Below are 20,021 nucleotides of genomic sequence, written 5' to 3'. Positions count from 1 at the left end.
GAGTTTGGGCCACAGTTTGGTTTTCATCCTAACTGGGAATATGGGAAGTTGGCGCAACGCAACGCATAATCATTATCACTCAAATTGGGGGCTCCCCGATCCGATCCGATCCGATATCCATATCCACGGTACCCAAGACCAAGACCAAGACCAATTATGTGGCGAAAGCCAAAGTCAAAGTCCGAGTTGGGAGTCAAAGTCGGGGCCTAAAATGAGCATATATATGTATATATATGCATATGAGCTTGGTGGGATGCCCCGGCACTTAAACGGTCTACTAGCATGAAATGGGCTGGACCAGTGCTCTCGAGTACCGGAGTACCGGGTACCGTAACTTAAGCCCCCGAATTAGGCGACCAAATGCAGGGATCTCAGCTTTCAGCTTCCAGCTCTCCCATCTTAGCTCCCAGCTACCGGCTTTGGGCGACCAAGAGGTCACTTTTGGAACTGCATTGCTCGCGGCTCTGTGTTAACGCAAATTGTATATTGAATGCTCATCGCAAATTAATCGACGGCAGCGAAATCGATACGGTCATCGATTGAGTTCTCACACAAGGAATCCTCTTCTGGAGAATATCTTCTGGATGCTGGTAAGTAAAAGATGAAGATAAACGTTTAAAATCAATTAATTGAGTTATTTTTTAAGATTGTCTTATATATGATATATTTTTGTTTCAAAATTAAAAAAATCAGTTTGAATTAGAATTAGTTAAATTAGTTAGGAATTAATTCAATATAAATTATATATATTTATGTTTAGCATATTCCTCTATATTTTTAACGAACGTTTGTACGGCAGCTATATGATATAGTAGTCCGATTTTCATGAAATTATACACAAAATTCGAGATTAATATATAATGTATATATATTTAATTTGATGAAAATCTGTTGAAAACTAGATAAGTTATAATTAATTTTTCTTAAAATTTTCCGATCGTTCCTATGGCAACTATATACATGTATATATATAGTATATATATAGTCCACCGATCCGCCATGCTCCGACTTATATGCTTGTAAAATTATATAGAAGAACAACTCTATAGTTTCATTAAAATAGCTTAAATTTGTTCTAAAACAAATCTCGCACACATGTGCTTATGATTCTCAACTCGTTCTAACATCCCCGGAACGAAGTGACTGCTGCCGGCCACGTCTCAGAAATGTGTTGTGTTACAAAAGTTGCAAGTCATTGTTTACTAGTGTACAAAGTTAATTACTGATCATACGGAGTTACTTACTGATCATAGATGTTTACTGATCATAGTTCTATAGATCGTCCGATTGTTCCTATGTCAGCTATATACAAAAGTTGCAAGTCATTGTTTACTAGTGTACAAAGTTAATTACTGATCATACAGATATTTACTGATCATGGTTCTATAAATCGTCCGATTGTTACCATGTCAGATATATACAAAAGTTGCAAGTCATTGTGTAATAGTGTACAAAGTTTTACTGAACTGAACATAGGTAATTACTGGTCATAGATACTTACGGATCGTAGATACTTACTGATCAGAGTTACTTGCTTACTGGTCAGAGATACTTAATGTTGAAAGACACTTACTGATCATAGTTATTTAACTCTCATAGTTACTTGCTGCTCATAGTTAGTTATTGATCATAGATACTTACTGTTCAGAGTTAATTACTGATCATAATTACTTAATGCTCATAATTACTTGTTGCTCATAGTTAATTACTGAACATAGATACTTATTTAGTTAGCCCTTCACTGCGTTGCAAACTTCTGACTGAAAATATAATACCCTTCAAGGGTATATAAATCAAAATAATCGGAACAATTTAATTATTTGCTTTATCTGCGCTTAAAAGGTATAGGTTCAAGTTTAATCAAAAAGATTCTATTAGTTCTTGACAGTTTGTTAATTAACTAAAATAAATAAACAATTCAATTATTTTCTAATTTCGAATGCAAAAATATTGCATTAACTTTAAAAGAATTTTGTTAAATATTTAAATTTTAATTACTTACTTATACAGGTTAGCAGTTTGCACAGGTTTATAGCTAACTTTTAGTCAGCAAATATTTATAAAATATGTAAATAAAAGTAGCAAACAGATAAGAGATTACCATTAAAAAATATTTATAATACTCTGGTAAGGTATCATAACTGTAAAAATTCATATTTCTTTATACAAAATATATACATATATATTTTTGTTCAGCAACAAACGTCAAGTCGATTTAGACATGTCCGTCTGTCTGTCTTTCCGTCTGCTTATTTTTTGATCTGTCCTTTTGTCCGATCAGTCTCTTAATTCATCTGTACGAAGCATATTAAATAGTTTTCTTTCCATTCCACATAGTATTTCATATAAATTGTGTTCGATCGGACGACTTTAAAAATAAACTGTTTGGAATTTAAATTCCCATCACAAAAGCGACAGCTTTTGGAAAATCGCTACACCATTTTCCGTTTGGGCCAACTTTTTTCTTACATATGTAAAATATACATTGTAAATTAACTACTTCTACAGGCGCCACTCCATAAATAAGTGTCCGTTAGCTTCTTTTTTAATAACAATAATTAACAAAAATAAATCTCTATATTATTTATTTTTGGTATATTATTTTAATCATTTAATGGTATATGGTATATGGATTGTAATTAAAATTAATATATTTCGGCAGTGATTTTTATTATGTAAAATTACTAAAGAAATTGGTTAGTATCAATGCTAAAAGTGATTTAGTCTTATATTTTGTAGCCAATATACAAACCAGGTTTATAAGTATTGTAAACGCCTTGAAGTAGACAAAGATTTAGTTCGAATGCATTAACCTTAGGAAAAATGAAAGGAACTAATTTTTCCATATAATTAAGATCTTGATCTTAGCAATTTGAATTTAATTATTAAATTTACTTTAATATAATTTAATTTTTCTTTGTTCATGTCGCTCTATAGTTTAAAATTCAGTTTATAATACAGCTTAGTAATGTGTTTTTTAATGATAACGATACATATTAGTTCTGATATATTCCGCATGATGGCGTTCTGTTTAAGCCCAGCTAAAGTGGTCTCCTTTTCGATTTATAAGACTATCGATTATTGCAGACACAGGGTGTTCTTGGTACTCAAGCCTGAGATTCGAATACACCGAGCTAAGCCGGCACTTCTCAACGGAAAATGAAGTTTCGTAACAAGGGCTTTTGTTTGCGGTGTTTCACATTCAATTGCAAATACGTTCCCCGCTTCCATTGAATTCAAAACCGGTTTCGGTTGCAACCCCCAAAAAGTCTGTCAGACAAAACCACCCACAAAACAGACCCACGAACCCATGAACCATGAACCAACGAACTCGAACTCGAACGCTTCGGACATGTTGTCTCGAACTTTGCCCAGTTGCCAGCGGCTTTTTAGCTTGATTTCGTAATAAAGTTAAACCTTAATTGGGTTCTATATAATATAGACGATAATTTAAGATCATCATTGAGTCAATTAAGATTTATTCGTTTGTTTTATGCCTAAACCCTTTTTAAGCATAGGGTATTATATCTCTTTATTCAGAACTTTTCAACGTAGTGAAGAAGTCTTTTCCGATATCATATATATTTCTGTTCAGCTTTAATAGCAGAGTGGATCTAGCCAAATCCCTTAGGAACATTTTATTTTTAATAGTTAATTAATACTTAACTTTATTTCTACTTTAATTTCTTATAAAGTTTTAAAGTTAGGGCATTCTACATTCGTTCGCTCGAACAGAACGAGTTCAGTTCCGAGTTCGGTTGCGTTGCGTTGCGGTTCGAATCGTTCGAGTAGGTTTGCTGGCCACACGCTGGAATAGGTATAAGGTGGTCTCGTCGCCTGCCGAAGTCTTTGGATTTCAGTCCCTTAAGTTGCATTGTAAAATAAAATTGTTGTATTTTTAGTATGGTTTTGAGTTTTATTAAGACTAATTATTTGAAGGTATCAACTTTATCAGAGTCCTTAAAATTGTGTCTTAAAAATGTAATTACGGTTAATAGAATTTATATAATAATACACAAACTATTTAACTTTAACCTACTTTATTAAAAAATCAATGTACAAACTGGTATAGGTTTTTTTGTAAGCTCAAAATTATCATCCTATATTATTTTGGAATATAAAAAACAAATACTCGTTAAAATCATTCTAAAAACACTTTTAAAATACCTCATCCCTTTTTTCATATATTTTTTTTTTAATCTTGGAATTATTTTAATATCGAAAATACCTTAGTTCGGGATTGTTAAGAATGATTTCAATTTGTTCAAAGTGTAATCTTAATTTGGGTCCAACATTTTACCGGCTTGACCACCTTATCCCATGTGCACCATGACAGGCTAAGCGGCTGAGCGTACCGCTCCTGTCTGCCTCTGAGCGTGAGCGTTTTGTCAAAACTGAACTCTCGTGGCGAGCGGACGTGTTTTTGTTTTGTTTGTTTTTTGTTCATCAGTGAACCGCGCGCCGATTGCCGCCGCAATTACTCGAAAGTACTTGTACCCGTAACCCGTAACCCGTACGCGTACTCGTATTCGTACTCGTATTCATATTCGTACTCACTTATTCATTTACGTTTACGTTTACGTTTGTTCGGTGACTTTTGCGCGTCGTGAGGAAACGCTCTGTGACTGTGTGTTGTTTTTGGTAATTGCCACACTCGTACACCTATGTACCCACCCCCCCTTGATCTCTCTCTCTCTCTCTCACTGTGTGTTATAATAATTTTTTTTTTTCTAACTACATCTCTATTGCTCTCTGTGTGAGTGTGTGTGTGTGTGTGTCGGCTTTTTGTAGTCAGATTTTAGTGGAAAAATAAAACGAGAAACACACGGCGAAATTAATAACAGACAGCGGAGAACAATAACAACAACAACAACAACCACCGATTTTTTGCAGTTGGGTTGTTTTTTGTTGTGTGTGGGTTTTCCAATCAGTATGGTATATATATTTTAAATTGGGATGTACAACATTCTTATTGGCATTTGTCAGTTGGGTTTTTGGCTGCCGCTTGCGTTACGTTGCGGTGAATGAACCCAACGGAAAGCGCAGCGCAAGACCACAAAAAAATAAAATAAAAGAAAAAAAATGGTGGCAGAAAAGACAACAAGAGCGCACAATAACCGCTTATATTTTCGAAATATTAAAGCCAACTGTGCGCAACGGCCACAAACGGTAACAGTACAACAACAATAGCAACATTAACAACAACAAAAACAACAATAATAACCATAACAATGACGAAAGTAAAGCAAAGAAGGAAAGGAAAGCCCAGGTCCAACTGGGAATCGTAGCAGAGGCTGCAGTTTTAATGTGTTTCCCAGTTGGGAAACGCTCTCTCCCTCTCTGTCTCTCTCTCTCTTGCTCTTCTTCCGCTCTCTGAGTGCATCCTAGCCGCTTCTGTGTATGTGTGTGTGTGGTTGGGTGGAGGGGTGGGGAATTCAAATTAGAACGGTAGCTTGTGTGTGTGTGTGTGCTTAGATAAAGTCCGCTATCTTATCGGTGGGCCATAATCTTTCTCCTTTTTTTTTTTTGCGAATTGGAGAACGAAATGTTTCCAGCTGGCGTTGCCTTACTTACTTTTTTCTGTTTGGCCAAAAAAAGAATCGATCGCACCACAGGCATTACTCACACTCACTCACACTTACACTCACACGGAGCTTAACCTTAAATTTTCCCACACAACAACAACAACAACAAAAAAAGTAAATAAATACATAAACGATGACAGCGATCTACACAGGAAGAAAAGGCTTAAAAGAAGCCTTACTAATTATATGAACTGTAGAGACTATTACGTAACTTTCTGTCGTAAGCTACTATATATAATGGGTATTTTATTATAGAAAAGGTACAATAAACTGGGTAAAATATTTATTCCAGGCTTCTGAAAAGTATCTAAACTATAAGTTATATAGATACAACTATACCTATAACAAAAACACTTGAAAATATATATGATTAATGATTTAAGTGACTGTTTTAATTATGTTTCGAAGTTTTTTTTAAAGTTTCTGGCAAGTCTAGGCATTTTTATACCCTTACAGGGTATTATAATTTCAGTCAGAAGCTTGTAACGCAGTGAAGGAGTCGTTTCCGACCCTATAAATTATATATATTCTTGATCAGCATCAACAGCGGAATCGATCTAGCAAAGTTTTAGAGAAGAAACATTTTTCTCAATTTTTTGAAAATTTTATAAGTGGTTACATCATTAATATTATTAAAATTTTGCCAAATTTTGAAAGTTTTTAAATTTTAAAACTTAATATACAGATTTTTTAGAGCTTTAAAAACTTGCACTGAAAAGTTGTCCGAATTAAAATTAATGCATTTTTTGCTTAGTTATGGTATTTCAAAAACTTTGATTTACTCAAAAATTACCATATAAAAACATTGCTATTTAATATATCTAGAATGCAAATATTTTAGGGTTTCTTGTAGGGTATATACACTTTGGCTTTTCGATGATAGTTTCGTATTATCTAAATATTATATATTAAATAATATATTAAATATTATTTAAATAATTTTTTCTCTAGATTTAATCTGAATTGTTCAACTAATTTGTAAGGCTTTATGCCTATAAAAAGGTTTCTTCATATTTATATTGTTATATATACAAATATATATGTATATATATTAATATACATATATATTTTTGGTATAAATGCTATGAGCCAGATCCCTCATGGATTATTTTAAGTTCATCAGGTTGTTTATACAGTCTTTTCTTATTTTTCTTCAGTGAACTTCTCTTTAAAACATTTTAAAAACTTCCAAATAAATCATTTCTTTCCATTTTACATCGAAATACGTTACGCCTTGTCTTAATATTTTATTTTTTATTATTATATTTTTTGTTGTTGTTACCTTGCTTTTTCCACTGAAGCAGTGTCACAACCGGTTTAAGGATTCTCGGTTCGCACACATTTGAACCTATGCCAAAGGTGTGCCAAAAAATAAGAAAACCGAGAAAGAAAGAAAGAAAGAAGTTCATGTTCCCCAGGGACTTATCTTCTTTTTTCACCTGGACAAAAGCTAAGAGCAAACAATCGGTTGTATACTTTTTGAGTCATAAAAAAAAAAAAATGGGTGCAAAATGTTGAAGTATTTTTATAAAAATTAATTCATTTTCAAGGGAATTAATAGAACAAACTGTAGTATTTTTATTTATATACATACATATTTATAATATAATTAAAAAGACTACAGTTTATTTAGTAAAATAGTTTTATTTCAACTTGGAATAATCACTAATAAAAGTTTATTCTACCTTTGAATCTTAATAGTATTTATTATATATATTATAATTATAATCATAGCCTTTCCCTATTAGAATCTAGTCTCGATCATTATTTTCTAGACACGATTTTATAGCGAGCACAGCTGTACATACAAAACCAAAAACAAAAACAAAAAAAAGAGTGATCACTCGTGATCGTTATCGCACTGTCAAGGTGAATCTGCCGAGTTGTAAGTGCGAGTGCCTGGCCTTTATTATTTTCGTGTAATGCGATATTACACACCACACTTAACGACTTTTCGTGATTTTATGAATTGTGACAACCGAAAGCCCATCACCTCAAATCACTCAAATGTGCACTGAGCACCGAGCAAAAGGGTTTTCAAAAATCACAATTCTGCTGAACATTGTCGGCAACAGTTAAGGGCAAGGAAATAATACCCTAATAAAGGGTACATTTAAATGAAAATAAAATACAAATATTAACGTAAATGAGTATGTTTTTATTTGGGTTTATAACTAACCTTTTTTGAGATTTATTTAATTATTAAAAAATAATAATATTAAGGTACCTACATGTTACATATTTATTTGGGATCCCAAGACCCTCAGTAGTACTAGTAGTAGTAATCCAATATTATGTACTGGGACAATAGGCTGTTTACTTTTCCTTTAAAATTTTCAACAAGCTCCACACTGGAATACTTATAAATGTAAACAGTTACTGGTACCAATAAATGTACCTATAAATTTACATATAAAGGTACCTATTTGGTGGAATTTTCCCTTCAAATTTTTAATTTTTTTAGTTTTCCTCATTCAAATGATTAATTTAATCAAAGACCTCCTAATTTTGGTACGTAAAAATGTATCTGTACCTACAAATGTACCTCTTTTGTGAACTTTCCTCTTTAAATGATCAATTTTACTATAGAAAACCTGCGCTAGGTACTTGGAAATGTACCTGTATTTATAAATTTCCATATAAAAGTACCAATTTTTATATATAACCTGAAAAACGATCCTATATCTTGACCGCCACTGTATGCCTTCTTCAGTTCTTGCAATTTATTTCATTTTCTTGACTGAAAATTTGACTAAAACCCAAACTGCCGGAAAAACTTGCACACACAGCGTTTCATGATATATATATGTACACTTCTTTTTTTGCCTTTTGTGTGGGCTTCTTTGTATGTTGGTCGGCTTTTGATTATATTTTTGTACTCCTTGGGTCTTTCGCAACTTTCCGGTGAAGTAACCCCCAACCAACGGTGGTAGACGCCTCAAAAAAACATTGCACATAAGAGAGAGACCCCGATATATCTGCGGTTGGACTGCGTCGCATGGAAATTCAGAAAGCTTCACAATAGAGCTCGAGAGCTCGAGTCAAATGCCACCGCAATTGGCAGTCGGCAGTCAGTCGATCAGATCAAATGTCATGGAATTGTCTGTGCAAGCATCTGTGTAATAATTGCCACCGATTTTCCTGGCTACCCAAAACCTCAAGCCCAGACCCAGGTCCCAGCTCCAATCCGAACCCGAATCCAAACCACCGTTGACAGAAGGCGGAATGAGTTACTGGGTTAGTAGTTCACCTGTTGAATAGTAGCCTCGGGGGAAATTTGATACAAAAAAACCCCTGCACAATACATACGGGACATGCTTATCAGCATTTTCCACTATATGTATGTCTTGTCTATATATATTATATAGTTGTGCCAATATTCTAAACACAAAGTGCTGGGTTTGTTGGTAGAGTGTCTAATGGGGTTACATTAGAACTTGGTTGGAATTTTGCAAGAGAATGTGTAGTAAATATGTGGGAAAATATTGAATTAAAGGTTTCTGGCTAATTAAGTATTTATTATCTTCACTTAAGTCAAGGAATTTAGTGTGGATATCAATAATGTGATATTAATCATAATAATGAGTTCTCTTAGGTATTTGCATAGATTTGCACAGGGAATGTATGGGAAATATATGGGAAAAAGTTACTTTATATTACATTTTCTGGCTGTAATTGTTGTTTATTTAAGTCGTTGTTTTTTGTACTTAAAAAACAATAAACTAAGGAACCTATTAGGGGCATTAATAATATGATAATAATAATGTTAATTATGGGTTCTCTGAGTTTAAGCAGAAATTAGTGCCGTTTTAACGTGTTTTCAGTTCTTTAAGATTATTAATTTTAGGAATTTATTAGGACACTTAATAATATAATATTAATGAGGATATTATTAGGTTTTTTTTTTAATATTTGTTGAAATATGCTAGTATTTCTCAGGGAATATATGATAAAGATATGGGTAAATGTTGAATTAAAATGAAAGGATTCTGGCAATAATTATTGTTTATTTAATTATTTGTTTTCATTACTTAAGGAATTATCTGGCGAAAAACATAGTATGGAAAAGAACATTATTATAATTTGAGTATTTGTTGACAGTTAGAAGCATTTAACAGGAAATTTGTAATAATTATTATCTATCAATGGCATTTTTCTTTGATTTATAAACAGTTTATTTAGGGACCTTTTTGGGGGAAAAATAATAATACAATAATAACAATAAATTAAAATTAAATAAATATAGTTCAAGTATATTCAAAAATATTATATATATATTAATATATATTTCAATTTGTAGGTCAACTTGTTATAAATGCAGAAAAACTATTTATGAGAGGCTTAAACTATTGACTATTGACTATACACAATAGACTTCTAGCTAAATATATTCACTAAATTAAAAAGCTATTAAAAATGTTGACGGGTTTTTATAAATATATTAAGTTTAATTGAAAATCAAAGTTCAGACTTTTGCCTAAAACATTTAAAGAATCTTTCTTGGAAAAGCAATCTCTTATAGAAATTTAAATATTATTATATGAAAGGAAGTTATCAATATAATTATTATTATTATTTTTATAAGAGACTATTACTATTATTTTGACCTCTGCTGTTGCTATTTGTGCTTTTGCAACGTTGTAACCGCTTTGTATGTGGGTCTGTGTGTTTACACTTCTGGTGCTTCCAGCGATTCCACAATCTCCACCAACCGCGCAGATATATCCATTAGGACGCAGCTCTAATGTACCTTCAACGAACCTCTAACGTACCTCAAAACACACCTCTGTGTGTGTGTGTGTGTGTGTGTGTATTTATTTTCTCTGCTGCTTTCTTGCCCTTTTTCCCCTCTTTCCCCCCTCTTAGTTTTGTTGTGGCGGCGGCAAAATGAACACTTTTTAACGCCGTAACTCGACAAACTCTGCAACTTCACAGCTCCGAGGCGGTACAGTGGTCCCGCGATGACGTGTACCAGACACAGTGGTGACCGCAAAGAGCGTAATCAGAGTGCGCCATTTATGGCGCGATAGTTAAATCAATCAACGGATCCGACGATATGCGAGGGCAGCTGGCCAGATTTATTGGTACCCTCGGTGTTGTAGTCACTCTGGTTGCGATAACGCCACACATTTTGAAGGCCAGTCGTAACTTAGATTCCAAAGAAACAAAAAAATAAATAAAAAACCATTTGGTTTTGGTTTTATTCGCTTGTTTAGTATTATTATTACCATTTTGATTTTTTATATATAAATACAATCGTGGTTCAGCTGATTGGGTTCAGTTAGAGACTTGATGCCTCTAGAATCTTCACTTATCTTAAATCTTGAAATGCATTAAAGCCTTTAGATATGATTTTTTTCACAGATTTTCTTTTCCATTTTTAAAGTTCCATAAAAAATATATATATATATATTTATATATATTTATATATATAAATATATATTTATATTTTATAGCTCTGTTTTATTATATATTATTATAGAAATATATAATTATATATTACATATTTATTAACAGAAGAAAGCCAAAAGATCTTGTCAAAAACAAGAACCTGACTTTAAATTTCCATATAGAGAATTATTAATATAATAATATTATAAATTAATATTTTAAAGACGTTTTGAATAAGTTAGTGCAGGAAATGTTAATAAAATAATACTGTATTGATAAAGTGATTATGTGTATATATAAATCAATATCTTATCATTGCGATAAATCCATATTTTGCTAGTATATGTAACCATTATAATCAAAATAAGACCAAAATAAATCAAATAAAATTTGCTAATATAGTTTTCGATCATTTTTATAGTTATACCTGGAATTCGATATTTAAATTCGTATATTTGATAGTTTACCTAAATCTGTATTATGATGCGTTATTATAATGCGCGATATTTTAATTTATAAATTTTAAAGATTTTTTCTTTCTGTAGTTTCATATAAAAATCAATATTTTAGCATTGCAATAAACCGATAATTTACTTATATTGAATCAAAATAATAGAAGGGATAAATAAATTAAATAAACATTTTTATAGGATTGTTTAGGGAAATTGTAACTTAAATTTGATATTTTTGCATATTAAAACATTCGGTTTGCTATATTTTTAATGTGATACATGATTATCCATTAATTAAATTGCAGTTTTTCTCTCGTTATACATCTCTACATTGAATAAGCAGTTCTAGGTTCAGTATCTATGTACCTTTAACTTTACTCAATAGGTATATATAAAGACAACGTCTTATAGCTAGTAGCCACCGTACAAAACAATCGATTGGAATTTATGGGTCAATGGGGGCAATCCAATGTTGCGACGTCATCTGCCGGCAATTAATTTGTGTTTGTGGAAAGCGTTAAGCCCCCAACCATTTACCAATTGCCGTTGGCCCAAAGATTAGCCAAAGGTCACTCCAGTCTATCCATTCGCTCCCTAGAATCTGTAAAATCTAAACCAATTTTCCACTCTTTAGATGCGACGTATTAACCAAGCAATTAGAGATTCATTAGATGGCAAAGATTGCCCTGTCCAAGGAACACACATGCATATCATTATACTGGCCCCCAAGTATATATATATATGTATATATATGACTATATCTGGTATTTCTTGGCCACACGCTCGTAAATAACAAACGGGCACTTGAGTTTCCTCCTCCTGTTTTCCGATAGCTCTCCTCCAGTATGTGTGCCAGAAACTCCTCATCGTTGAGATTAAAAACAAACGGCAAAACAGAAGATCAGGGAAACCACAAATCGATACACAACACTTGGGGCGAAATGTGGAAACTAGAGCGATATTGCAGGGCAAGAGACACTACAAGAAATTAATTAAGGGAAATTATAGGAAAATCTTTGGGTTATATATAAACTTTTCATGATTACTTAAAGGGAAATTTAAGCCAAGACCCTTAACCTCTTTTGAATGGTTTACTCTACCTTCTTGACTCTTTTTTGCCGTGTATCTTGAGTCTTGAGCGTTCTCTTTGCTGAAATCTGAATCCCCAGTACAGACTCTCCACATGGCCTCAAAGTTATATACACACACACACACCCCAAGACTCAAGACTCATGACTCTAGACTCGAGAAGTCGTTACGATCTGAATCTGAATGTATTCGTGAGTGCTGCGCAATTAATTATGCGACCTACGAAATACGTACGAAAATGCGTACTTACTTTTTACTGGTCTAAATCGTAAAGTGCGTAGAACTCCCAAGCTGACCAACGTTTGGAGAGTGTATCATCACGAAAACCCCTCAAATAAAAAAAAATAAAATATATATATATAGAAAATACAAGAGTTTACGATGGCACTCCACCAGCATAGTCCAGAGATCGCATCGGGCATCCGGTCCGCTGCCAAGTACTCACTCTCTGAAACGGCGGCACTCGAACTTCAAGTTCAAATAATAAAAAAAAAACCTGAGAACGCTCCAAACTCTGGCCTCAACTCGTTTGTTGCCGGCTTAAAGCCGGTGTTAGCCAGAGTTTTGCTTCTTTTACCTTGTTTTTTTTTTGTTTTTTTTTTTTTATTTTTATTGTTAGCTCGTTTTTAAGCTCGCACTTAAAGGTAAATAAAAAACAAACTAGAATTGGAGTCAGTCTTCCGTAAAGTAGAAGCGACTGCGGTTTATCCAGTAATTTATGAAATTTCTAAATACTTACTATACTTGATTAATGATTAATTTAAAATCAATTTTAGCTAATTTTAATAGCTATATATACATATATGCTTATAGATCCTTAATTAAAAAACTAACTATGGCAAAAAGCATTTTTATAGCGCTTTCATAATTGGTATTGCGACCTTAGCTTAATCCAAAATCGTTTTCATGCCGGAAAATGCATGAAAATGGCCTACAATTTGTGAGCCAAGTTAATATTTAATAGCATATAAAAATACAGCATAAAATTTGCAAAAGGCTAATAGCTGTAATTTGAAATATGGCTTGGCTATTAATCGGACAAGGTATGGTGCCTTAATTAAAGTGTGTAATTAATGGCTGATGTTTTGACTGAAGAATTGCTGAAATAAATAATACATGAAGTTTCTATATATGTATATATTTATATATCTATTAAATAAATTATTTATCTTTATGTTTTTTTTTATAAAAAAGAAAACTAAGCAGTTGATCATGTGCCAAAAAATGCTAAAAAGGTTTTAAACCAAAATGCATTTTTTTACGTTTGCAGGGTATTCTAATTTTAATCTGAAGCTTAAAACTCATTGAAGGAGTCATTTCCGACCCTATAAATTATATATATTCTTGATCAGCATCGACAGCGGAATCGATTTTTTAAGTTTTAGAGAAAAAAAATTTTACTCAATTTTATTGAATATTTTATAAGGGGTTACATCGTTAAAATTTTAAAAATTTCACTAAAATTTAAATTTTATAAATCAAAAAACTCAGTATACAGATTTGTTAACCCTATAAAAACTAGCATAGATCAGCTTTCCGAATTGAGATTAATGCATTTTTGGCTTAGTTATGATATTTCAAAAACTGTGATTTATCCCAAAAATAGGCATATAAAAATATTTATTTAATATTATATAGAATACAGATATTTCTAGGAGGTATACGAAGTCATATTTAGTTTGATTTATAATTAGGGTTTAATCAAAAAAGAATATTTAATTTGAAAAACTTATTTTTTTCTAACATTTTAGAGGGTATAATTGTGTAAAATGCATAACATTTTTAATATATAAAATATTAAAACCCTATATACTGGTATCTTAATAATAGCCACCAAGAATAGCTTTCCAATTTGAGATTAATGATTTTTTGGCTTAGTTATGATCGATTGTACATAAGAAACAATGATTCTATAAACAAATACAAGGGTATACACACTTCGACTTCTCGAAGTTCAAAATTTTACCAATTTCTGTAATATAATCACTTCCTTTTACATACTTAATTCCCTTAAAAATTACCAAAACCATCCATTAATTAAGCCATTCGGAACCATTCAATTTTTCTTTTGAAATAAAATCATCTGAAAAAAGCACGTTCCTTGGGATATAGATATATTCAAAAAAAAACAACGATCGTGATAAATGATAAATGAAATTGTAACAAAAAAATTAAAGCGAAGCCAAGTCCAGTGCAAAGTACTTTACCTTTTGGTAAACATTTGCTTGTTATTTCGGTTTTTTTTTTTGATATTGTATTGTTGTTCCTGGAGTCAGAGTCGCAGATATATCTGCCCTGCATGTGTGTATATATATGGGATATATAGATATATTTGTACATATATGGGGAAATATATTCAACCATACGATCGTACTTACGGGCGTGCGTGTGTCTGCGCTGCCTTTATTGAGGTCGATTGTTCATTTATCGTCAATGTCAGTCATCAGTTGGCCTGCGTGCTGCGTGTTTTGTTGTTTTTACACATTCCCTTGCGTTTTGTTTACGTTTTACGTTCATTACACGAGTCAGAGCCAGGCCATCAGGCTCATGGAGTTTTCCCCTCAAAGTTTCCCAAAAAAAAAGGCAGCTGGGTGGCGGTGGGAGTTTTCCCAAAGACTTTATTATGGCATTTTTGCAATTACTTTACAGCGACATTCCGTCGCCGCCTGCTGCTCCTTTGGCACTCCCTTATATAAGTGGTCTCGGGGACAATGTCCTCGGCAGCAGGACATCTGCATGATGCACACATAAATCCCAACTGTCTGCCAGCTCTGCAGGATTGTCACATTGTCTGGTCATGTGCCAAAATCTTGATAAAAATTATTGGCAAAGAATTTTGATGGTGGAAAAGGAATTATTATAAAGGGTAAGAGAAATATCTCGGAAGAAGAGGGAAAAATTGAAGATGGAAAAAAATGTTTAGTCTATAGATAAATGGGCTTTAAAATGTGACAAATAAATCATAAATTGAATCAGATAATTAAAAAATAGTGACTAGTAATTAATAATAAAATATCTTAGTAAGAAATATGTTTTAATGGGAGTATTATTTGCAAATTTATTTATATTTCAATTTAAAACAAGAATGACAAAAAGGGAAGCTAACTTCGGCAAGTAATGCCTGATTTTATCTGATTCACCGTATTTCGTTTTCCCCATTTTTTACGATTGTTTGTATTGCATTATTTATTTATTATTATTATTATTTATTAAAATTCTACATTAATATATAATTGCTACGTATAAAATTTGATGAAAATCTGTTGAAAACTGTTAAAGTTATAATTAATTTACAATTTTCCGATCGTTCCTATGGCAGCTATATATATGTATATATATAGTCCACCGATTCGTCAGGATCCGACTTATATGGTAGTAAATTATATAGAATAATAACGCCATAGTTTCTTTTAATAGCTTAAATTTGTTCCAAAACAAATCTCGCACATCCGTGCATATGATTCCCAACTTGTTCTAACATCCCTGGAACGAAGTGACTTCTTCTGGCCTGGTCTCAGATATGTGTTGTTACAAAAGTTGCAAGTCATTGTTTATTAGTGTTCAAAGTTACTTACTGATCATACATACTTATTGGTCATAGATACTTACTGATCATAGTTACTCACTGGTCTTAGGTACTTACTGATCATAGATACTTACTCTTCAGAGATTATTATTAATCATAGTTAATTACTGGTCATAGATACTTAATATTCAGAGTTACTTACTGCTCATAGATACTTACTGATCATAGTTAATCACTGATCATAGTTCTATAAATCGTCCGATTGTTCCTATGGTAGCTATATATATGTATATATATAGTCCACCGATTCGCCATGATCCGACTTATATACCAGTAAAATTATATAGAAGAATACTTCCATAGTTTCATTCAAATAGCTTAAATTTGTTCCAAAACATATCTTGCACATCTGTACATATGATTCCCAACTGGTTCTAACATCCCCGAAACGAAGTGCCTTCTTCTGGCCTGGTCTCTGATATGTGTTGTGTTACAAAAGTTGCAAGTCATTGTTTATTAGTGTTAAAAGTTAGTAACTGATCATAGGTACTTACTGTTTAGAGTTACTTACTGATCATGGATACCTACTGGTTTTAGATATTTACTGTTCAGAGTTAATTACTGATCATAGTTACTTAATGCTCATAGTTACGTGCTGTTCATAAGTAATTACTGATCATAGATATTTACTGTACTACTTACTCATAGTTACTTACGCACATCCGTGCATATGATTCCCAACTTGTTCTAACATCCCCGGAACGAAGTGACTTCTTCTGGCCTGGTCTCAGATATGTGTTGTGTTACAAAAGTTGCAAGTCATTGTTTATAAGTGTTCAAAGTCAGTTCATGATCATAGTTACTTACTGGTCATAGATAGTTACTGTTCAGAGATACTCAATGTTGAGAGTTAATTACTGATTATAGTTAATTACTGATCATACTTATTTACTGATCTTAGTTAATTACTGATCATAGTTACTTACTGTTCATAGATACTTACAGATCAGAGTTAATTAATGTTGATAGTTAATTACTGATCATAGTTAAATATTGATTATACTTATTTACTGACCAAGTTACTTACTGGTCATTGATAATTACTTTTAATAGATACTTACTGTTCAGAGTTACTTACTCGTCATAGATACTTACTTCTCAAAGTTACTTATTGGTCACAGATACTTAATGTTGAAAGATACTTACTGATCCTGTATATTTAATAACCGTTGCTCTGGCAGTTAAATTATATATTTTTCCGATTTTCATAAACTTTTGACTGAAATTATAATACTCTGGAAGGGTATAAAAATTACGATAAAGGTATGAAAATAAAATATAATAAAATATAAAATATAATAAATAAATAATTAATAAATATTTACAACTTTCAACTTTCATCTAATTTGAGATATTACCAATTATTTATTTTATTATTAGTTGTTTCTTATTAGTTATTAAAAAAATAATAAGAATGAATTAAAATTGAAGTTAATATATAAAATTTAAATTGTGAGGCAAGTACATATGTATATGTAATATATATACAGGAAATTTCCCATCAAAGTTGTCGTACTTAAATCTAGGATTTGTCTTGGAACGAATTGCGGATATATTTGTTTTTCAGATTCCAATTTCGATTCCGAAATATTGGAAAACTTGTGTGTACGTTGAAATTTTCCCTAACTGTCGCCCGTTTTTGGTTTTTTTTTCTTTTCGAGGGAGGGTTGATCTGTTGCCAGGGTGGTGGTTTGCTTTGGAGTAGACCAAGTCTAAGGGTGGCACTGACCCCCGGCGCGTGCCCCAGACGTAAAAGGGGGAACACAAAAAAAAATAAACAGAAGAAGGGTGTATTTTATGGGATTTTAGACCATTTCCATGGATTCATTACAATTCTTGACTCGGTTCTGCAACACCTGCTAGCCATTAAGGCATACGGTATAGATTTTTGTTCTCCCCCACAAGTAATATTATCTCTTTGGAAAATTAACTTTCGACCCACAAAAATAACACTACCACCGTGCAATTTGCAACTAAATGATGATTTCATGAGGCGCACTCTAAACTGCGCGCCACATCAAGGTGCACTAGATCTAAAAAACAAAATTGAAACGGACCCAGTTTTCTTTTTCTTGTTATTTTTGTTTTATACAAATATATGCAAATTGGATATTTGCACTTGGAAATGCGGCAAACCGGCTTACAAGTCGGCTTTCAACCGGCACCACCAGGAGGGTGGTGGGGAGAGGAGGTGAGGTTTGCTCTCTGACCCACATTCCGGAATGTCAACTACAATGGCCTCGGAAACTTATTAAAAATTGTTCACTTATTCTCAAGACAGACGAGCGTCGTTAAACGAGCGATTTCCCTATATGGTATGGTAATGGGGAGGGAATCAGAGTGATCAAAGTCTGAGAGAATAGTTTAATTATTAAAAAAAAATTGAGTATAGGTAGAACTTTAGGAGTTACAATTTTAAATTGTACAAAATATAGGTTAATCTTGAAGGGAATTCCTTTTCTATATATGTCTCACTTAAATTCATTATATGTCTCTTCAAGTTTTAAATATTAAAATAATATAAATTATACATATAATATTTATGTTAAAAAACAATAAAGTAATGTCTGCTTTCATTTCCTTCACCGTTTTGCATTTTCATCTTTTTTAACGATCGTTTGTATGGCAGCTGTATGATATAGGAGTCCGATTTTCATAAAATGTTACACAAAATTCTAGATTAATATATAATTAATGTATATTAAATTTGATGAAAATCTGTTGAAAACTGGAAAAGTTATAATTAATTTTTCTTACAATTTTCCGATCGTTCCTATGGCAGCTATATATATGTATATATATAGTCCACCGATTCGTCAGGATCCGACTTAAATGCTAGTAAAATTATATAGAACAATAACTCCATAGTTTCATTAAAATAGCTTGCTCTTTGTTCCAAAACAAATTTCGCGCACCTATGCATATGATTCCCAACTTGTTCTAACATCCCCGGAACGAAGTGACTGCTGCCGGCCACGTCTCAGATATGTGTTGTGTTTCAAAAGTTGCAAGTCATTGTTTGTTAGTGTTCAAAGTTAGTAACTGATCATACATACATACTGTCCAGAGTTAATTACTGAACATAGATACCTACTGGTCTTAGATATTTCCTGTTCAAAGTTAATTACTTATCATAGTTACTTAATGCTCTTAGTTACTTGCTGCTCATAGTTAATTTCTGATCATAGATACTTAGTGTTCAGAGCTACTTACACCTCATAATTACTTACGCACATCCGTGCATATGATTCCCAACTGGTTCTATCATCCCCGGAACGAAGTGACTTTTACCAGCCAAGTCTCAGATGTGTTGTGTTAAAAAAGTTGCAAGTCATTGTTTACTAGTGCTCAAAGTTAATTACTGATCATAGGTAATTACTGGTCATAGATACTTAAAGTTGAAAGATACTTACTAAAAGTATGAAATGATCTACATACTACCGATAAGTTTGTACTTCTAAATATATTACGTAAAAACTCGTGTTTGTGTTGTTTCGTAACGTTTATATATTTATTGATTATGGAAATTTATTTAAAAAAATGTATTATATATTTTATATAACAATATTTATTAATTTCTTATTAACAATCTTCACAGATTTCCCCGACATACCACCCCGGGCAGCATTATCAATGGTGGGCGGTAATCCGAGGACCAACTCCAACTTTCTTCCACTCCAAGCCCCCTCAATCCACCACCCCTCTACACTCCCCCCCAGCCGCTGCTCCGAACCATGTCTGAGACGATACCAGCAGGAGACGCAATCTGTCCAGTAAGCGAAGCCAAGCGCCAGGAAGCCGAGAGCTACATAGACGCGCCGCTAAAAATCATTGAGCCCTTTGAGGAAAACGAAGAAATCAACGATCAGGAGCAGGAGCAGGATCGAGACAAAGAGACCAAGGAGAAGCACCAAGAAG

The 20,021-nt window shown here is 32.7% G+C and overlaps 1 long non-coding RNA gene across 1 annotated transcript; it reads left to right on the top strand.

The window, feature by feature from the left end:
* Window positions 1-473: 473 nt before the first annotated feature.
* LOC147642708 (uncharacterized) lies at window positions 474-19,890 on the top strand. The gene is made up of 2 exons (XR_015273066.1): window positions 474-590; window positions 19,702-19,890. It is a non-coding gene; the product is annotated as an uncharacterized LOC147642708 (long non-coding RNA).
* Window positions 19,891-20,021: the final 131 nt, after the last annotated feature.

The sequence above is a fragment of the Drosophila serrata genome, unplaced genomic scaffold, assembly GCF_035046125.1.
Source record: "Drosophila serrata isolate PLE 108 unplaced genomic scaffold, ASM3504612v1 contig_362, whole genome shotgun sequence".
NCBI lineage: Eukaryota > Metazoa > Arthropoda > Insecta > Diptera > Drosophilidae > Drosophila > Drosophila serrata.
The sequence above is the reverse complement of the archived record's forward strand: the minus strand, read 5'-3'. Positions and strand labels throughout refer to the sequence as shown.